This window comes from Rhipicephalus microplus, chromosome 1 (genome assembly GCF_043290135.1).
Source record: "Rhipicephalus microplus isolate Deutch F79 chromosome 1, USDA_Rmic, whole genome shotgun sequence".
Lineage (NCBI taxonomy): Eukaryota > Metazoa > Arthropoda > Arachnida > Ixodida > Ixodidae > Rhipicephalus > Rhipicephalus microplus.
Genome location: NC_134700.1, coordinates 55,212,834 through 55,235,027, shown reverse-complemented (window position 1 = coordinate 55,235,027; position 22,194 = coordinate 55,212,834).

Here is a 22,194-nt window from a genome sequence, read left to right as displayed (position 1 = left end):
ATTACATGATACGAAATGAACGCATGCACAGGCCACTTGTGCATCAAACAAATATAAGCATTTGCGACTGCTCAGGCCAAGTATGCATCTTGGCACGTCCGTTTCAGGCAAACAAAAGGACAAATACCAAACTATGATCAAGCTTCACCGCATAGAAAAAGCACTGCGGTAAAGCCAGCGTGAGCAGAAGAGCATTACATGATACGAAATGAACGCATGCACAGGCCACTTGTGCATCAAACAAAAATAAGCATTTGCGACTGCTCAGGCCAAGTATGCATCTTGGCGAGTCCTTTTCAAACAGACAAAAAGACAATTACCAAAAGATGATTAAGCTTCACTGCATGGAAAAAGCACTGTGGTAAAGCCAGCGTGAGCAGAAGAGCATTACATGATACGAAATGAACGCACGCACAGGCCACTTGTGCATCAAACAAATATAAGCATTTGCGACTGCTCAGGCCAAATATGCATCTTGGCACGTCCGTTTCAGGCAAACAAAAGGACAAATACCAAACTATGATCAAGCTTCACTGCATGGAAAAAGCACTGCGGTAAAGCCAGCGTGAGCAGAAGAGCATTACATGATACGAAATGAACGCATGTACAGGCCACTTGTGCATCAAACAAAAATAAGCATTTGCGACTGCTCAGGCCAAGTATGCATCTTGGCGAGTCCTTTTCAAACAGACAAAAAGACAATTACCAAAAGATGATTAAGCTTCACTGCATTGCGAAAGCATTGCGGTAAAGCCAGCGTGAGCAAAAGAACATTACATGATACGAAATGAACGCATGCACAAGCCACTTGTGCATCAAACAAAAATAAGCATTTGCGACTGCTCAGGCCAAGTATGCATCTTGGCGAGTCCTTTTCAAACAGACAAAAAGACAATTACCAAAAGATGATTAAGCTTCACTGCATTGCGAAAGCGTTGCGGTAAAGCCTATAAGTAAATGATGTGCAGCAATCAAAGGATATATGCCTTATTCGTCGTACGCACCTGTTGGTGTATTAAAGCTGCTCACATTTGACAGGCTATTATGTGAGTGAGAGGCAATGCCTGATGTGATAATATCTGTTACATTTCTTTAATTGCTCACTTTGGGAACTATAGCTGGTTGATCGCAAGTTGAATTTGCATGAGTCCTTGAGTAACTTAGCCACGTGCCATCTTCGCACATGATGTCTTAGCTGTCACCGAGTTATATAGATACATTGACGTGGCGTGGCTTTGATTGCGCGCGCAGTGCTGTTTAGGTTAACTGCTGCAGATGGGGAATAAATATTTAAAATCTCGTGGTACGCGATGCATTTGGTAAGGCATGCAGGGCTTATTCCTAATGTACGGCTCCTGCTTACGAGCTGCGCAGTCTGCGATCTGCGCCGATAGACAAACTGATGGTGGAAGAAAAATTGCTCTCTCCCACTAAAGGGAACCATGCATACGTGTGAAGCAGCGGGCGCTAACGCTTACACAGGCGGCGCCGTGGACGCTGGCTCTCATCGTGGCGTTGCGCAGGAGATCAACCTGGGGACGAGGCGCTAAGCACGCAGTGATGGACCGGTGTTTCTTTCTGTAACATGCCAATCACTGCTAATGGGTGAGAGACACAAGACTCTTATTAAATGCAGAGACCCTCAGTACATTTTTAACTAAGTATAACGCGCACTCTGCTCATTTTCATTGTTCAACAACGCACAAGAGAAATCTATCACCAGCACTACCTTGGAGGTCAATATCCAGTGCCTAATACGGGGTGGCCAGTGAACGGTTGGGCAGTGCTAGCAGTCATTTTTTTTTTATCAAGGAACTCGCTATCAGATGCTGCTTGAGTCGATGGTGCGAGTCGAGAGAAGGGGGAGTGTAGGAGAAAAGAGAGACGGGGAGGGGACGCGCATGCGCAGCAAGGGTGGTCACGCCGCACACAGCATTGAACTCGACCATAACACGCTTGGCATCTAAAGTGGCCCCAGTGTACGAGAGAAAATTGCTGGATCTGCAGTCGAAGATTTTCCGCCAAGGAAATGTAGGCTGCAGACTCTAGATCACATTACCGGCTGCCATTTGGTTCAGCACATTAAAAGTATCAGTTAATTTACATGGAGCATACTACGAACTATAGCTACATGTACTTTATAAATGTACCCGCAAAATCACCTGTAAATTTACACGGTGGACACTAATCCAGAGTTCCCGCCTGTTTCTGAAGCATTGTTACAGCAGAACACTGAAAAACATTGCTGCAGGTGCATATATATATGTAACGTAAGAAGGTAGCGATAGTTAGGAGTTAGTAGTAGAGGTCGAGAAGGAAGAAGTGAAAATGGAATAAACACGGAGTATGAGCCAGGCCACGTCTCTGATTCATCATAGCGTCACACAAGTCGACAGGATGGAGACCTGCCTGCCCCTTCATCAGTCGCTCAGCATCGACGCAGTTCTACAGAAGACACCCTGCCCATACATTGACTACCGAATCATCGCCTAGAAGGACAACGACCAGCACCATGACAGAACCATCGGCTGACCTCGACATCCCCAAGTACACCGGATCAGCGGACGACGGACCCGTACAGGACTGGTTCAACCTATTCGAGGTCCACGCCGCCGCTGCATCCTGGTCGGAACGGGAGATGGTTACGAACTTCAGCGACTACGTCACTGGTGAGGCATTCAAATTTTACCTGATTCACATTTTCGAGAACGACGAGTCATGGCAAAAAATCAAAGAGGAGATGATTACCCGTTTTAATGATTATGACCAAGACTTACTCATTGGCAACCATCTAGAGACAACTGCACACTATCGTCAATTTCCTAAGCAGTCCTCATGCATTCGAAAGTCCAGCGCGAATCGACAAGTGCCTCAAGACGAAGTGGCACATGCGTTTACTTACAGAAGGCCATGCGTATATTCGGAAAAACCTAACCGTCAAGCGCGCATCCCTTCTGCGCGAAAGTCAGCATTTCCGAAGTCATCGCTTCAACATACGACACGAGACGTCGCTCACCCTACTGATGCCTTTCATGCTTCGTCTGGCATACATGGTCCACCACCTGGTTTTCTACGACGCAGCTCTTCAAAGGCTCCTAACGGTCACTATTCGTGTCATAAGGACGCCTTGTTCATGGTAGACCAGCTGACACATGAGGAAAATGCCGAACAACGCCATGACGACTCAAAGAGTGAAAATCAGTCTTCACACATTGGATCAGCTTATTTTCCATCCAGCACAATTGGGCTACCTCCTGGTTTTCCGCCACTTGGCTCTTTCGTCGCTCACAACGCCCACCTCACATCTAGCACGCTCACAATGGTCGGGATAGAGCTGTGGAGCTCGGAGAATACTCAGCCAAGCCCTGAACCTACCATCCAGATTCAGACGCAAGAACCACTCGCAGCGAACAGTGAAGAAGCCCCTGATGATGTATCTATCAACTCTGAAGCATTACCTTCATTACCCGAAATGCAGCACAACAGCCTAGAGACTACTACCTGCCCACTCGACACCACATTCAATTGCCCAGAAAGTCAGTGTCATGGTAAAAAAGGGCTGCCACCTCAAGTCTTTTCGCAGCAACATCATCAATTCCAGCAAGTCCAAGAACAACAGAGATTCCAAGGGCTATACCAACAAGGACGACGACGAATGGAATCATCTTCGGAAGAACACACGCGGTTTATGGAAAGCCGTTTACAAACGTGTCAACCAAGCCAACGACATATTCAAGATTTCTCACTCGAAACAAAGAAAGCATCGAATCCAAGATATTTTCCCAAGGAACGTCGAGTAAGCTTTCTTCAGTCGAGATCAAGACTCAGGCAACACGACATACAACGTCGAGAAAGGCGCCGAACCCTACCCTGTATTCCGCAAGGACGCAGAAATCACCGCACTAGCCTCGGTCAACAAGCACGCAAACGGGTGGCGATGCATGGGTTCCAATCAAGACAAATAGCACGACACCTGCGCAAATCATCCAGCCAATGCTTCAAAGCCATCACACCACGTTCATTCATCGCAAGAATACCGGCTGTGTTTCCATCTGATTTCACGCTCAAAGCATGCTTATGTTGTCCAGAGCGCAACAGCCAGCCTCGCCCTCCAGAGCTGTACTTGATACCCAGGATTGCTGTCCTCTCCTGTGAAGCTATAGTGTGTTAACGGAAACTTCCTCGGACTTGGAATGATCTTCTCTTTTTGACAGTGTTCAGTTCTAAGCCGTGCATGTTCAGTTTTCATTCGTGTTCATCTGACGCGACTTCTTTCGGGGGGAGGGGGAATCCTGTAACGTAAGAAGGTAGCGATAGTTAGGAGTTAGTAGTAGAGGTCGAGAAGGAAGAAGTGAAAATGGAATAAACACGGAGTATGAGCCAGGCCACGTCTCCGATTCATCATAGCGTCCTGTCGACTTGTGTGACGCTATGATGAATCGGAGACGTGGCCTGGATCATACTCCGTGTTTATTCCATTTTCACTTCTTCCTTCTCGACCCTAACTATCGCTACCTTCTTACGTTACATATATATATATATATATATATATATATATATATATATATATATATATATATATATATATATATATATATATATATATATATATATATATATATATATATATATATATGTGTGTATATATATATATATATGTGTGTATATATATATATATATATATATATATATATATATATATATATATATATATATATATATATATATATATATATATATATATATATATATATATATATATATATATATATATATATATATATATATATATATATATATATATATATATATATATATATATATATATATATATTCACACAGCAATTCATACACGCCATTCTAACAACCTGACATATACACATGGCCCCACTCATGGGTTGGCTGCTGTGAGGAGCATGCACAGTAGCTTTCCTTGACACTCGCAGTGCATCATGTTACTGTAATATAAACAGCGTCATAAGGCTAGACTATATTTTAGTTTTATGACATTCTTTGGCTCCCAAGGAGCAGGATGCTTTTCTTGAAAAGAAAAAGAAAAGGCAGATCCCATGCACAGTATACAGGAATCAATGCATAATGCGAAGCAGCCAGGAAGGAGGAAACCATGCTGTACAATTAAGACGTGGATATTATGATTTGCATGTTAGGAAATGTCATTTATGGTCATCATACAGTGGTATGCAATGCAAATTTCACTGTATATTAAGTTAGCGAAATTGCCGCAAGCACACCAAGAGCCCGGCATGTAAATCACGTGGTGCATGATTGTATGTCATAATTTACATGTTACCATTTCCTCTTTATGTTCATCATGCAGTCACGTCCATAGGTTGACGAACTCACCCACGAGTCGACTCAATCAAACTCAGATCAAGCTGTGAGCCTCAGTCTGAATGAGCTGCATAAGTTTTGCTGACCTATGGTCACGTCATATTAATTTTGGTATAAACCAAGCTATAGCAAAATAACCGCAAGCACACCATGAACGTGACATGCATGTGAGCCCATTCGTGACATGCATGTCATGGTTTTTCCATTACCACACCATTAATTTATGTTATTTGCACAAAAATATCTCGTCATATCATATTTGGCATATATCTATGTAATGAAACGGCTGCGAGTGTACCAATCAATGTATAACGGTATGTATACCAATTTTGTTGTGTACATTCTTTTAATGATATGCTAAGGAGTGCACAAGGTCGTAGGCGGCTAGATAGATAGGTATATATATATATATATATATATATATATATATATATATATATATATATATATATATATATATATATATATATATATATATATATATATATATATATATATTGAGAGAGAGAGAGAGAGAGATCGTTTGATTGTATGATTGATTGATTCAAAGTCACAGAAGTTCACTAAGAAACGCATTGCACTTGAAGTTAAACAATTGTAAAAGGTCAGCTTTTATTAGTATATTGCGTGAATGGCACCAGTGCTCTATCTGGCTTATTAAATGCATATTATTTAATTTATTGTTATATAAATATAAAAAACACACCTATTTCATTTGCAGAACCCTCTGAAGAAAGTAGCATGTTATGATCGTAAATCTGTAATGGCTGGATGGCTCATTGAGATGTTGTCACTCTCTTACCACATTGCTTGTATTGCCTCTGTTGGCAATAAAACGCCAATGACAACCCCATTTCGTTCATAGACATGCCAAGCTTACTGCCTACATCCCAGATCAGTGGGCTGGGGCTGAAGGCTGCTGTTGCGAACGCGTGTTGCCACTTGCATTACATCGTCAAAAAGTTTACAGTGTTACAAAATTGAAAAAAAAATTAAGTATTTCTCGAGTTCAAAAAACAATACTTCCCTGTAACTTCACATATTTTTAGGTAATATATATAACTTTATGAATACTTTTAGTCCACTAAGTGACACTGAGCTTTCTTCTAAAAAAAAAGTGAAATTGGAATTTATTTTTCAGTCGATATATCTTGAGCACCTTAATCATTTTTACTTCATAGTATGTTGAACAGGCTGCTATGACATATTATTTGTGCCGTTTTATTTTGACATGCTTCTACAGTGAATATCGAATTTCACAAATTTATTCAATTTGGCTCGTGCCAAAATCCCTTAATGAGTTTATATACATAAAAAAGTAATTTATTTACAGTTACATTATCTCATTAGCTTGCCATAAACACCATTTTATCGAGTGCATCCTATAGACATCCTTTGAATGAAAATTGTTGTTTGATACTCTCTAGCTGAGTCGGCGAAAAGCTATAAACTAGCACGAACAGGCAAGAAAATTTTCGTCTACAGAAATTAGCAAGCAGAGCAAGTTTTAAACACAAAGAAAAATTTGGTGATTTTTTAGCCAGATTTTGCAAAAAGCTGTTGAAGAGTGAGTATCATTTTAGTGGAGAGTTGTAGATGTTTGTCTGGCTTTTCGCCTGACATGTTACTCCAGATACTGGGTGATAACTATGATATATGCAGTGATAAACACATAACACATACACTCACACATGTGCACTACACTATTTACGATGTTTCGTTCAGATTTGGGGCCCAAAAGAATGTCAGTAGCACTTTTGTGGCATGTAACGCACTGGAGCTACTTTGCCATGGGCCTAAAATATCTGGTGACTCTCCTTAAAAAGTATAAGTGATTGCTGTCTATATCTAACAAATTCTGGCCTTTTGGATTATATTTATCATACCTTTATCTCGTGTTTGTTTGATACTATTGAGATTTTGCTGTAATTTTAAACAATCAAAAAATATTCCCCTAGAGTTATTCAAACAAAAGACCAAATTGAATGGTACTGCACAATATTACTTGCACTTTTCAAATACTTTCACACCATTAATTCTGACACGTCAACTCTACCATGCTGTGTCCAAACTTTTATTGCATGACTTCATCAGTGTACTGTTATCATTTACTTTAAAGTTTTGCCTCTAAATTTAGGTTACAGACTTTAACAAAGTAGTACGACCTTTTCGAGACAGTGTATTGGAAGGCTCCAGACAATTTGAACCCCATTGGGTTCTTTATTGTGCCCTAGTATTCCACCTGACGTGGTTCTCTAGAATTTCACTTCTACAGAAATGCAACCATGGTGCCTGGATTAATCAAAGCTGCATCTATTGGGTGAGTAGGCGAGTACTGTATGAGCCACTGAAGCGGCACCACCTCTGAAAACATAAGTGCATACATGTGCACCAGCCTATACATGCAAATGCTTCTCTTGAATAAAAAATGATTTTTTTGTGGCTAAAGTATTTTCTTGCTATTTTTTTCTTCAGGCTTAGAAATGGCATAAAAAAGGCATTCACAAACTTTATTGATAATGACTAACTAGCCTAAAAATTCATAAAGCAGTTTCATTTAAACGGGAAGGAGACTTTGGTACATTAGAATTGTCATTTACTGATTTTCTTGCAAGAAATGCCTCAAGGCCCTTACTTGTAGGGATATATTACATAAAGAGGAGGGAAAAACAGATAGGCTGTAGCATCAATAAACAGCAGAACAACAATACTCATCAAACAAACACCTAAAAAAGTGTGACATAACAAACAAAATATACAAAAATGCAATTCTGAAAATAGAAAAGCTCTAGTGAGACAGCCTACAAATGGGTAATACTTTTAATAAGTTTATTAAATTTAAGTGTATTAATTTTAGTTGTAATATAAGGAGGCAGCCAGTTCAACTCGATAATGGTTTTAGGGATGAATGATTTAGCAAAGATGGAAGTACAGCAAGCTATGTGTTTAATTTTGAAAGGACGATGGTGATGTGGAAATATGATTGGAAAAAAAATGAAGTAATGAGTGGCAGTATATTTTATAAAAAAGAGGTAAAGAAACTAGTGTACAATGATGGTAAAGGTTATCAAGACCAGCACAAGCCTTTAGGACTGACACACCAATGAAATGGTAGTAATCAGAAAAAAAAAAATCTGTTGCATTTTTTTGGAGAGATCGATGTTGCCTATGATGTAGGCCTAATTCAGGTGCCACATCTATGAAGTATACTCTATATTTTAGGATGAATTAAAGTAAAGTGGGTGAGATTAAGCACCTGTGCAGGAGCATGTTGTAGATTACAATTTGAGAGGCAGAGAGGTAGTGGCAACTACAAAGCGAAATAGGTATGACGGCTCCATGTCAGGTCAAACATAGAATGAACATTTAAATAGTTGTCAGTGCAAGCTGAATCAACATTTATGTATTTGGAGTATGTGAAGTTCAGAAAGCAGCATAAAACTTTTTGTAAACGTGACAAGTTGATCGAGCCTTACACTTATTTAGAAATGTAGCCATGATGAGCACCAAGTTGTAATTGAACAGAGGTTGCTTTATAATAACTGATAGCCAGAGTTACTTTTCATGGCTCAGTACACTACAAATGAGGTAATCAGTGAAAAAGTCTAGTTTGAGAAAAAATACATTCAGGCAAATCATTAACAAATATTAGAAAAGAACAGGGGACCAAGGAAACTTCCCTGCGGAGTGCCGAATGTTACTTGAGCTGTCGAAGAGTAAGAGCCATTAACAGAGGTGAATTGACTGCGATATCAGAGGAACCCTTGTATACTAAGATGTGTGTGTGAATGTTCAGTTGTGTTAACTACAGAGTCTATGGCCCGTATTCACAAACCAACCTTGGCCTTTCCTCGAGTTCTCCTCAAGCTTTTGTACCCTCTACTTGTGTTATAAAGGCACAAAAATGGTAAGGAGGTAAAAAACTACAACAAGACTGGTTCACGAATACTGGCCAACTTTGTACATCAAGCGCAATAAAGGCTTACAACCGATAACAAAGACTTGAGGTAACACCGAGGATGGTTAGTGAATACAGGCCTATGGTCGGAGACCCAATCAGTGCACCGAAAAAACTGGGAAACAAGGCTTCAACTTGAAAGCCAGTGTCTATTAATAAGCCATGAGTAAATTATGTCAGCTGATGATCACAAGGAAATTCCTTACAGAAACTGTGCTATTTAAACATGATGTAATCTTTGAAATAATCATTCATTTGAGTTTGAATGATGCCTTCGAGGAGCTTGGAAAAAGTGTAAGTGAAAGGAATGAGTCTGTAGTTTAGAGAATCAGGGCAGGTGCCTGATTAGAACATTGCATAACTTGGCTTCACACCAGTGATGAGGAATGCAGCAAAAGGATAATGATCCATAAAAAAAGTGCAGTAAAGGCTTCAAAAATGCTCCCAAATATATTTTAATATATCGTGGCTAAAAACAAGGAGATCTATACTTGCAGCATTTTTATTGTTTCTAAATAAAGAAAAAATACCATCTTTACTGACGACTACAAATTTATTGCATAGAATAGAGAAATCATTAAATGAACTAAAGATTCGAAAAGGAGTAACCATTTCAAGAGTGAAAACAGATGAGAACGCTTTTATAATAAGATAGGCAGAATAGACGCCATTCAGCTAGTCAATGTTCAGATGGATCAGGATATAAATGCGGCTTATATTACATTCCAAAATCTCCAGGGTTTATTACATAGCACAGTGGACACGCAGGGGTGTCTGCATAAGCAGGCGTTTAGTGTGTAGTGACACCACGGACCCGAGCTAAGGGGGGGGGGGGGGGGGGTTCTCACCAGAGATGGATTGGCCACCCGGGTGCAGTATCTGGCCACTACCTCCCACATGCATACATCAAATAACTCACGGCCCTTAGTCCCCAGCAGCTGCGAAGCAACTGACCCCGGCGGCGGTCAGATCTGCAATGCAGCAGAGGGTGCTAAGAATCTCTGGATCCAGACAGGCCACCATTGGAACCTGAACTTGGCAACGTTTAACACTAGAACCTTATCTAGTGAGGGAAGCCTAGCTGTACTACTCGAGGAGCTAGAGGGTGTTAAATGGGATATAATAAAACTCAGTGAGGTTAGGAGGACAGATGAGGCCTATACGGTGCTACAGAATGGGCACCTCCTTTGCTATCGAGGCTTGGTTGACAGAAGAGAACTGGGAGTGGGGTTCCTAATTCACAGAAACATAGCTGGCAACATATAGGAATACTATAGCATTAATGAAAGGGTGGTAGGTATGGTAATTAAACTCAATAAGAGATACAAGATGAAGGATACAACCTTACGCGCCTACATCCAGCCACGATGACGCATCAGTTGAAAGCTTCTATGAAGACGGACGTGGAATCAGCAATGAGTAAGGTAAAAACACACTATACTATACTGATGGCAGACTTTAATGCAAAGATAGGCTGGAGACCAGGCAGTAGGAGATTATGGCATCGGTACTAGAAATGCCGAAGGAGAGCTACTAGTAGAATTTGCAGAACGCAATAATTTACGTATTTTGAATACCTTCTATCAAAAACGAGGAAACCGTAAGAGGGCATGGAGGAGCCCTAATGGGGAAAGTAAAAACGGAATAGACTTTATAATGAGTGCACACCCAGGCATCGTGCAGGATGTGGAAGTGGTTGGCAGGGTGTGATGCAGTTACCATAGAATGGTACGGTCTCGATTTCACCTAGACTTGAAGAAGAAACGACAGAAACTGATACGCAAGAAGCCAATCAATTAGCTAGCACTGTGAGGGAAAGTAGAGGAATTGAGAGTCTCCCTTCAGAACAGGTGCTCGGCTCTTATCGAGGAAACCAGCCTTAGCGTTGACGCAATGAATAATAATCTGAAGAGTATCATTATGGAGTGTGCAGTGGAAGTTGGAGGTACGGTACTTAGACAGGACACTGCCAAGCTGTCCCAGGAGACGAATAACCTCATTAAAGAGCGTCAAAGCATGAAAGTCTCAAGTACAACAGACAAAATAGAACTGGCAGAACTTTCGAAGTTGATTAATAGGCGTAAGGTATTCGATGTAAGAAGGTATAACATGGAGGGAATTGAACATGTTCTGAAAAATGGAGGAAGCGTCAAAACAGTGAAGAGGAAACTTGGAATAGGGAGAAATTGGATATATGCACTAAGGGACAAAGAAGGCAAAATAACTACCAATATGGATAGGATAGTTAAAATAACGGAGGAGTTTTACAGAGATCTGTACAGTAGCCAGGACAACCTCGACCTTAATACTATAGGAACTTGCAGTAACCCAGATGACACCCCACTAGTAATGATAGAAGGAGTCAGAAAAGCTTTGGAGAGCATGCAAAGAGGCAAAGCTGCTGGTGAGGATTAGGTAACATCAGATCTGCTGAAAGATGGAGAACAAATTGTGTTAGAAAAACTAGCCATCCTATTTACGAGGTGTCTCCTGACGGGAAGGGTACCAGAGTCTTGGAAGAATGCTAACATCATCTTAATACATAAGAAAGGAGATGACAAGGACTAAAAGAATTACAGGCCGACCAGGTTGCTGTCCGTAGTATACAAGTTATTTACAAAGGTACTTGCTAACAGAGTTATTAAAACATTAGAATTCGATCAACCAAAGGAACAAGCAGGATTTCGAACAGGATACTCAACAATCGACCACATTCATACTATCAATCAAATAATAGAGAAATGCTCAGAATATAACCAACCACTATTCATACCCTTCATAGATTACGAGAAGGCGTTTTATTCAGTAGAAATATCATCAGTCATGCAGACACTGCGGAATCAGAGCGTCGATGAAGCATATACAAAGATCCTGGAGTACATCTACAGGGGATCAACTGCTGTCCTAATGCTTCATAAAGAAAGCAACAGAATACCAATCAAGAAGGGTGTAAGGCAGGGGGATAAAATCTCCCCAATGCTATTTACCACGTGCTTACAGGAGGTTTTCAGAGGCCTAGAATGGGAACAGTTAGGGATAAGAGTTAATAGAGAATACCTTAGTAACCTGCGCTTCGCCGATGACATTTCATTGCTGAGTAACTCAGGGGACTAATTCCAACTCATGATTAAAGAATTAGACAAGGAGAGCAGAAAGGTGGGTCTTAGAATTGATCTGCAGAAAACGAAAGTAATGTACAACAACCTCGGAAGAGAGCAGTGCTTCAAGATAGTTAATAGTGCACTTCAAGTTGTTTATTTTTATTTCATAATACCCCTAAAGGCCCCCGAAGGGGTATTACATAGGGGAACAAACACATGAAACAAATTTTTGTACGCTTATACAGTCTAAAAACAAGATTAAACAAAATAATGAAAGCGAGCTAAATACAAAAAGCAACAACAACAACCAAAATCAGATACTATGAAAAAAAGAAAAATTAAGTAGAGATGAAATATTGAATACTGGAAACATAAATTAAGGGCACTAACAAATACAGTATACAAGGAAAAAAAACTAAAATGATGGCATGATCTTAAGATACAAAAGTTCGTAATTAACACATAAATAATACAAATCAAGAGTGTACAATGGTCATGAAAAACATTAACACATGATAACAAGAAAAATAAACACTGATGTACATATGAAGAAGCTTAATGAGAGTACGCGCGGTGGATATCTAATCGGAAATGTTGAGTAAAAGTTCGTTAAATGTTGGGAAATCTGCTTGAGTGGCAATGTGGGATGGCAAGCTATTCCATGCAACTATTGTTCGGGGAATGAAGGAATTAGCGTAATGAGCTGAGTGACAAGTTATACATTTTATCTTGAAGATATGGTCTGTGCGTGGAAAGATGACTGTTGGTGCTTCGAAAATGCGGTGAAGGTATGGGTGATGATAGAGCTTGTGGAGAAGCGAAAGGCGGGCAGTTCTGCGGCGATGAGTTAAGTCGTCAAGCTGAGCGCGAGTTTTTAGTAAAAGACTATGTCTACTTAGTGCAGGTAATAACCACGGAGCCGAACCAAGAGATTGAAGTAACTAGAAGAATAAGAATGGGGTGGAGCACATTTGGCAAGCACTCTCATGTTATGACAGGTAGATTGCCACTATCCCTCAAGAAGAAGATATATAACAGCTGTAACTTGCTGGTACTTAGCTACGGAGCGGAAACCTGGAGACTTACAAAGAGGGTTCAGCTTGAATAGAGGATGATGCAGCGAGCAATGGAAAGAAAAATGGTAGGTGTAACTTTAAGAGACAAAAAGAGAGCAGAGTGGATCAGGGAACAAAACGGGGTTAAGCATATCATAGTTGAAATCAAGAAGAGGAAATGGACATGGGCTGGGCATGTAGTGCATAGACAGTACAATTGCTGGTCGTTAAGGGTAACTAACTGGATTCCCAGAGAAGGCATGAGAGTTAGGGGGAGACAGAAGGTTAGGTGGGCAGATGAGATCAAGAAGTTTGTGGGTGTAAAGTGGCAGCAGCAAGCACAGGATCGAGTTAACTGGCGAAACATGGGAGAGGCCTTTGTCCTGCAGTGGACGTAGTCAGGCTGATGATGATAGTGCACAGCACCTCAACTGACGGCTTGAGGCTTTGAGCATTTTTCTGTAATCCATATCACTTGCTGTTGAATTCCCAAGGATTAATAGGGTACAGTGTAGACCTACACAGACATTTTTGTTTCTTCTTTTTATTGGCTCTTTGAGGCAAAAATGCACATTTACTACACCGTACTTTTGTAACAGGTATGTGTCATATCATGAGTTCGGGTAGTTTTGAACGGCGTCTAATTTTGTTTAAAAAAATGGGGAGAACATAGAGCTAAAAGGCTCTCAGAAAAAGAAGTTTCAAGGTTTATCTCATCAAAATCAGAACCTACAATTTGTATAGGCTTCGTGATAAACTGAGTTAGGCGAAAGTCTTAACAAGCTTTTATAGTAAGGCATGGGCTACCTTATCACTAGCCAAGATAGATAAAGTGACAAAACTGAAGCCTGGAAGTTTAAAATCGCCGAACGTTTATAACTAACACTAAATTTGGCGTAGGTGAGGAGGCGACAAAATTTGTCAGTAGACCATCATATAAGGTCAGGAGGATTTTGCCCGGTCCTTTAGACCCACATGTTTTTGTCCTGCCACTGTTGAGCTTCAGTTATGAACTAAGTAGCCAAGAAGGGCATCTCTTAATCTGTCTATGTTATGAGAGATTAAAATGCATGTGTCGTATCAGTTTAGGTCATCGTGCACAATGAATGCATGGATCCGATGCAAGCAAATCAACGCAATACAGGCATCACACATGAAGCAAGCACTTCAGCTCCTTAGTCAGACATATGATCGCAGCACTTCCAACCATGCCCTGGTCACCTCAATAGCGAGACGTGAAGACTTCGTAGATCATGTGAGTTTTTCGACAAAATTGTAGTGCTTTTGTAATCTAGCTGCTATAGGCAACATTAAAAGAGGCTCTCGTGCAGTGCCACGATTGCCGGCCTAATGCTGACTGTACTAACATTGTCGTCACAGGTGAAATTAATGAATTAGTGTGGTTTTAATGTTGGGTGTTGCATTAATTAAATTGATGGCAACCTGTACAGTATGGCTGGTAATTCAAGTAGTAATGGGTTAGTCATCTTTATCTCATTTGTGAAGAAAGGTTGGATGAAAACAGCTTGTATACCTTTCTCTTATGTTGATGATAATAACCTTTCTACTTGGAAAAGGTTTCTACATGCATACGAAGCTACAATAGTCAGCCCTGTCCATAGCTGTACAAGGTTTGCAAGTCCTACCTGCGAACCAATCGCTGCACTATAACACGCTAAAAAAGAAAACCGAAGAGCACCTGCAAGTGCTTTATATGGCAGTCTATTTGCGAACATATTCAACTCATACTTAGTGGAAGTGCAGCAGCACATCGTAGCCGCATGAATTAAGATGTGTAACCCTGGGCATGAGGAAGGTCAAGCTGGTTTGCTTGGTGGTCCAGACACGACTACCTGGTCTAGAGGCACAAGCGACAACATGGCCAACATTCCAGATTTGTTTAAAAGAAATAAGCGGACCATCTCTTCCTCAGAGTGTAAGCATGTAAACATTTTAATATCCAGTGCAAGGGTATAGTTAGCACAGAAGCTTAACGTGGCATGCATAGCACGTACATAAATGACTTTTTGTTAACTTTTTCATATAAGGCGATCAATAATGTGCTGCATGAAAACTGAAAATTGCATACGCAAGTTGGATCGCATTCTTGATTTTAGCAGCGCACTGAAAGATCCTCGTCCCTCAGAGCACTGCTGAAATCAATAACAACAATGTACTGTCTGCGACACAAGTTAACAAGTTTCTCCTAAGCACATATTGGACTGATCTTCCTGAATGCCGCCTCCTTTGATTTCGAATGTTTGATTATCCTCGCAGAATAGGACATTTATACGCTTGTTCAACAATCGATGCACTTTCTTGCCGAGACGTACAAGGACACACAAAACTCCAGGCCCGTAAGCGAAAACGATGCAACTGACTGCATCGTTTCCTCCGCCACTGGGTAAGCAATGCTGTTCACGCTATTTATTGAGGCTCTGATGACAGAAAAACGCGCCCCAGTAGACGTGGTACCAGAACAGCGTCACTGGACGCATAGATTTCGCGAACGAAAGGCAAGCATGCCCATTAATTTGACACCAGACCACCGATTTCCTCTCTGTCTACAAAAGAAACACTCTGTCGACAGGCAAGGATGCACATTAATTTGACGCCAGACCACCGATTTCCTCTCGGTCTATCAAAGAAACACTCTGTTGACGTTGCAATGCAGATTTATCACACCCTGTTCGGCGAATGCTGTTGACATGGCACATTGCGATGTAGAACGTACACATGTACTGTACAATATTGTGTGCGATACTGTACGTATGTGTACTGTATGTGTACAATACTGTACACATGTACTGTATTAGGGTAGTCGTATGATCAAAATACGCTCCAAACCGAAACCAGGGGCAAACCCGCTGCACCCTCGAGCACAGAACAAACAATCAACTTATTTTCCTTTTAATAATACTTATAAACCAACAAATAATTTATTAGGTTGTTAAATTGAGCAATATATACTAATATTACAAAAACAGTATACAAAAACAAATATTTTTATTCAATGCGTTAATAATTAATTTATGCACTATAAAAAACACGTTACACACTTGTTTAATGACAATTTTGTAAGTGTATTGCATTATAAAGTAATTATTTGCACATTTAAATAGCTTTACGTTAATTTTTTTAAAGTGACGTCACTTCCGTGCGGCGCAGCAGCCAGTTCTGTGTGGGGATGGCTAGAGCGCCGCGCGGCGCACGAGACGCTGCCTTTTTTTTTTGGCAAAGACTGCTGCGCCGCGCGGCGCACGAGCTATCTCCACACAGAAACGACTGCTGCGCCGCACGGAAGTGACGTGTTGCATTTTCGGTTAGGCGCTTTGTTTGAATAGTCAGGAGTGTCTAGCGGTACGTCCAGACATAACAATAAAAGCCGTTAAAATTACGTCCAAACGAAAAAGTGTGCGCCTGCTCATCAGCCCAACTTGCTGCTGGTGGTGGTCCCGTCCACAGGCCCTTTAATATTGGATCTTCGATGACGCTTGCAGGTTTGACTATATTTATTATAATAAAGTGTTTTGCGAATTAGTGCTCTTAATCGGCGAGACGCAAAAAGCCACAAAAACTCGAATGCAGCTGGCTGCATTGGTTTCTTCAGCACAGGTGTCAGGAATGTTGATTTCCACGGTTTATCAAAGTCTTGATGACAGAAAGGTGCACCGCAACGTAGTCTTGGGCAACTTTTTTTTATGTCGCTCAGTGTACCATCACCTGACGAGGTAACCGGCAGGCCGCTTTCTTTAAAAATACTGACGTGTCACCGCAATGTTCTCGGCGATTAGCACTTGATAAACAATGCCCAAGGGCAAGTGCCGACGGCGTTAGCCCATCTAACTACTTGTCTGCGTTGCTCAAAAACACGCGCGGCCTGTGACAGCACGGGAGCATTCACGTAGCAACGGATGAGAACGGCCGTACGTGTTCGCACTTGACAAAACAGACGGCAATACAGTACCTCTGGCCTTCGGAGATCACAGGCTTCTTAAGAACATTACAATAAAGTTGTTTCCATCCATCGTATGAACAGTTCGCCGACGCACTGGGGTTTCATGCATGTGCGTCCGGTCAGTCACACGTAAACCCTGCGAAAGCATTTATTTCATCGTCGACCTTGTCTTTCGCGACAAGCAAAACTAGGCAGCAAGAACACTTTCTCCTTTGACAACACCACGCTTGGCATTGCAATCTAGAAAATGCAGTACGTCCAAGGACTGTAATCCGCACATCATACTGAGAAACTTTATGGCGCACACACTCAGATGAAGCTGCGGCGCGGTGGATGGCCGCGCTAGCTCCAACCACCAGGTTCAACTAAGCATCTAGCAATCACATGAAGCAGCGACGACACTCCAGTCCTCCTTGAAAGTGGCCTAGGCCATGGCCAAGATTTCATCGGAGTTTTCACCATCAATACATCGCAGGCGGCTACTATCTTGCAGTGTTTACCTTTAGCCGCAGCACCCGTGGCGCCCCCTGTATTCAAAATACTTGTAATTTGTATTTAAATAACAAACCTGAACTAATTGACTCGTTAAACACCTTTTTAATAAAAGTTTGTAGGTTTAACGCACTACGCACGAATAATTTACACATTTAATTAGCTTTAGGTAATAATTTTTTAAGTGACGTCACTTTTGTGCGGCGCAGAAGCCAGTTCTGTGTGGGGATGGCTGCTGCACCGCGCGGCGCAGAAGACGCTGCCTTTTTTTTGGGGGGGGGGGGGGGGGGGGGCAATTACAGAGTCTTATTGCATGAAACTCTATCAGGGCAAATATTTCCACGCATGTGGTACAAGATGTCATTTCGTCTGCACGTGTGAAAAGTAGAGATAAAGGACAGGAATAATGAAAAAATGAGGTCACTCTGCTTGAAAAGTAGAAATGGAACATACAATTTTTTGTGATAATAGGAAGAAATAGTTAAAGTATATAAAACAGTAAATCAATGAAAAAAATTTGTCCTTATTTTATTTTTGCGATCCTGGCATCACCCGTATATAAAGGGGAAGCTCTTAGCATCCATCCATGTATAACGTGGCGTCACGTTTTGTTTGAGAAACGCCTCCTAGATTTCCTGTGCCTGCCAGATTATTGGCGATTGGCGGTCACTTGGGAAACGGAGGTCATCGGCATAGAGTTTCTTAACTACACTAGAGGGAACTCTGGCGCTAGTGTCTATGGGAGCTGCAACTAGAGGTGTGCGCCGACTGGTCGGCGCGCCGCCGCCGGAAGTTTTCGCCACGCCGCCGCCGCCGACGCGAACTGATCGGCGCGCCGCCGCCGCCGACGTTTTTCATCGGCGCAATCGGCGCGCCATTTATGCGCCAGCACTGACTTTTCACAGATTTGTCTCTTTTTCATCTTGATTCATAGCTTCGTTTCACATTTTATGTAGCCAGTAAAAATCAGGCTTCTTAGTTATCTTCATCCAGCTTCAGAAACCGAGAGTACCACTATGAACAGCAGCACAAGTTCGGCGGCCGCTGCATGAAATGACATATTGGACAAATTGGCACATCAAACAAATCAAGCAGCCTCGATTTCAAACAGCTCTTCCTAGGCCGTCAGTCAGTCAGGCGTGTCCAAAGAGTTTTTGACGAGGGGAGCCAACAGCCCTAAAGAATTCGAAGTATGACTGTCGTTTTGTGTTGAAGAGTTTGAAGTATGACCGTCTTGGCGCACCTCGAGAGCGTTGACCTGGAACAAATTAGGGTAGGCTTAGCTGCAATCGTCCCCCGCGTCCAAGCGGCGCCGAGCCAAAGAGGCTGATCTTAACATCTTCTAGAGACACACGCACGCAGTTTCACTCCGAGAGGGAATTGGTAGTGGTCACAATGACGTACGTAACGTGCATCTGCTATAAAAAGGCGTGCAGTGTATGCCATAGCTTCTTTTCTTAGTCTTGGAATTCTAGTATATTTTCATTATATAGCTGAAGTATGAGGTGGTTGTTAGTCGCATATATTTGGGTTAAAGTACTACAAATATTTATTCGCCGCGCATGATTTCTGCAAATGATACTGCTGAATGATGCGCCAAGAAAAAGGAAATCGCTCGAACATTTTTTTTTTAACTAAGCTCGCACGTGGGAGTACTTGTTCTCTGTCGGTGCTTTTCCATGGTTCATGAATGTTAAGCCCCACTGCCACTTCTATAGAATGGTGTACAATAAGCCGTATCAACGCTGTGACAGTACTTCCTACAGACTACCAAGCATTCGATCACCAGACATTTTCCCTCCGGCATATTTTGATTAAAAGAAGCGACGTATTTTTGCTGAAAACCCGGTTTATGCACTGGGGCCCGGTGCACAGATGTTGCACACTACAACTCTTGACCATCGCGAACACGAAGATGACAAGTAAAAGCCTTTATGCTATTGTCTGTACGGCCGGTGTAACGAAACCCTCTAGTCATGAGGTTGGTGGGTTAAACCATGTACTTTGCTCATTGCTATTTTTCATCATGGCGTTTGTCTATTCACTGAAAGAAAACTAGCTGGCTTGTATCTCTTCTTCAATGAGTCCTTCAATTAAACCTATTCTAGGGGGCTGCATAGAAGACTATACGCATGACGCAGTCGGAAAAATAAAGCACGTTGTAAGAGACCACTTCTGCTAATTGAAGGACTTGTAGACCATCAGCATCTAGACTGTGGTGTTCTGCAGAAAGATGTTGAGCCAATGGCGCGCCGCATTAGGTTCTAAATTTAACATTGATGTGTCCAGAGCGCATTTGCTAGCAGCCTGCCCTGTGTACCGACTGTAAGCTTTTTTTTTTCAAAAAAGCTTTTTTTGTTTTTAGTCAGCTAGACAATTTTATATTGGCGTTCTACTGATCTCAGTCTTCGCATGTGTTTATATTAAAGTGGTTGGTTGTGTTGGTTCCTAGCATTACGTGCAATCCTAGCATTAAGTACAAGCTGAGTGGACGCGAGAAACATCTAGACAGTATATAGAGCTCTCTATAAGTACTTATTCAAATTATTTCCGCGCAAGTATTAGCTTTGGTCATCGAGGAATTCGAATACCTTTAGAGTGCACCACGCGGATCTCTTGTGACACTGTGAAGGAATACTGACGTGTAAAGCACCTGGTTAATTACATCCGAAGAATAATAAATTGATAGAGAACAACGAGCAAATAATCCGCAAAAATAAAAAAAAGGTATGTTTCGCGACGGATGAGTTGCAATTGTAAACCAACGCATGATTACTGGTTAATTAAACATGGTCCCTCAATTACTATTCAGTTCATAACTGTGACTTTGCTATGCAATATTTTTTTTCATGAATTATTTGCTTTTGTCGCACAGGTTGGTATCACTTCCCAGTAAGCGGAGCGCTGCGCGTGGTTTAAATGCACCTGGGTAGAGTTCGCATTTTTTGTTAACTAAAGCTATAATAGTGTGGCACTCGAAACGCCGAAAATCGAAATGACGAACTATCGGAATGCCGAAAGTTAGTACACCGAAAAATCAAAAAGCCGATTAAACAAGATACCGAAAGTGTAAAATGTCAATGGCGCTGTTCTTTCTTCTCTTCTGCTCTTCCTGCTTCACGATATGTTTTTGCGCCTCAGTCTTCTGCACCAAGTCAAAAAATCAAAACACCTAACTACCGAAACGCCGAAATATCAAAATGTCTGCGCCACCTAGCTATACTGGAAGATGAGGTACCTACCTAAATTAGAGGTTACGCCAGCACACTCTTTCACCCTCATTTCCAGTTGTCCCTTTACATTTATCTCAAGCTTTCATACAAATAGCAAACTATATATTTTCCACCTCCAATCGCACATCAGAGTGATTTCTTGCTTATCGCAAACAGCTTGTGTGCAATTCGTTGTCGAAAATTTGAAACGTCGTCATTGTCCGGGTTGCCCAGAGCAGCATCAAGCGATTTTGCAAAAAGAATGCAAACAGAGCATTTCGGCAAGATTTCTGGATGCTTGTATGACAGAAAAATAGTAGCAATATTGTTCAGCTTTTAACACCTGGAACAAACGATTTTGCTTAACATGAAAACCAAATTCGCTATTCAAACGAACAAGGTTATAGTAAATTTCGCAAACAACACTCAGACTACACCCTGTGGAATACGGAAAGATCCCATGTACGGCATATAGGTTGGCAAAATAAATGAAACTCACTCAGACTAACTCAATAACCATATATATAAACATTTATATATATATATATATATATATATATATATATATATATATATATATATATATATATATATATATATATATATATATATATATATATGGGATATGGCACAACGGGAGCGTTGTCAACAAGGATAAATATATTTATTTCCCAACAGTTTCGGGAGGGGACCTCCCTTCATCAGGGGATGAGTTATACTGACATGAACTTCCTTGCTGCCGCGTCCCTCTCGCCTTGAAAGACGTTTGCGAGAGTGAGAGGGAACTGGAAGAAGGAAAAAAAAAGAGAGAAAAAAGACGAAAAAAGAAAGAAAAGAAAGAAAGTAAAAAAGAGGAAGAACCACTGTCAACACTGAGAACGAAGCCAACTGTCCGTCTACATCCACCTACGGTTCATATCACGTGCTGTTCGGTTCTTGGCGTGTGTCGGGCCACCCAAGATTGTCGCCGCGTTCCGGGAGGGTCCGGGATGGCGTGCCTAAAGAAAGGGGTTTCCCCGTAATTGGTCGTTTGGTCGTTCGGCGGGCGGCGGGCGGTGTGTGTAAA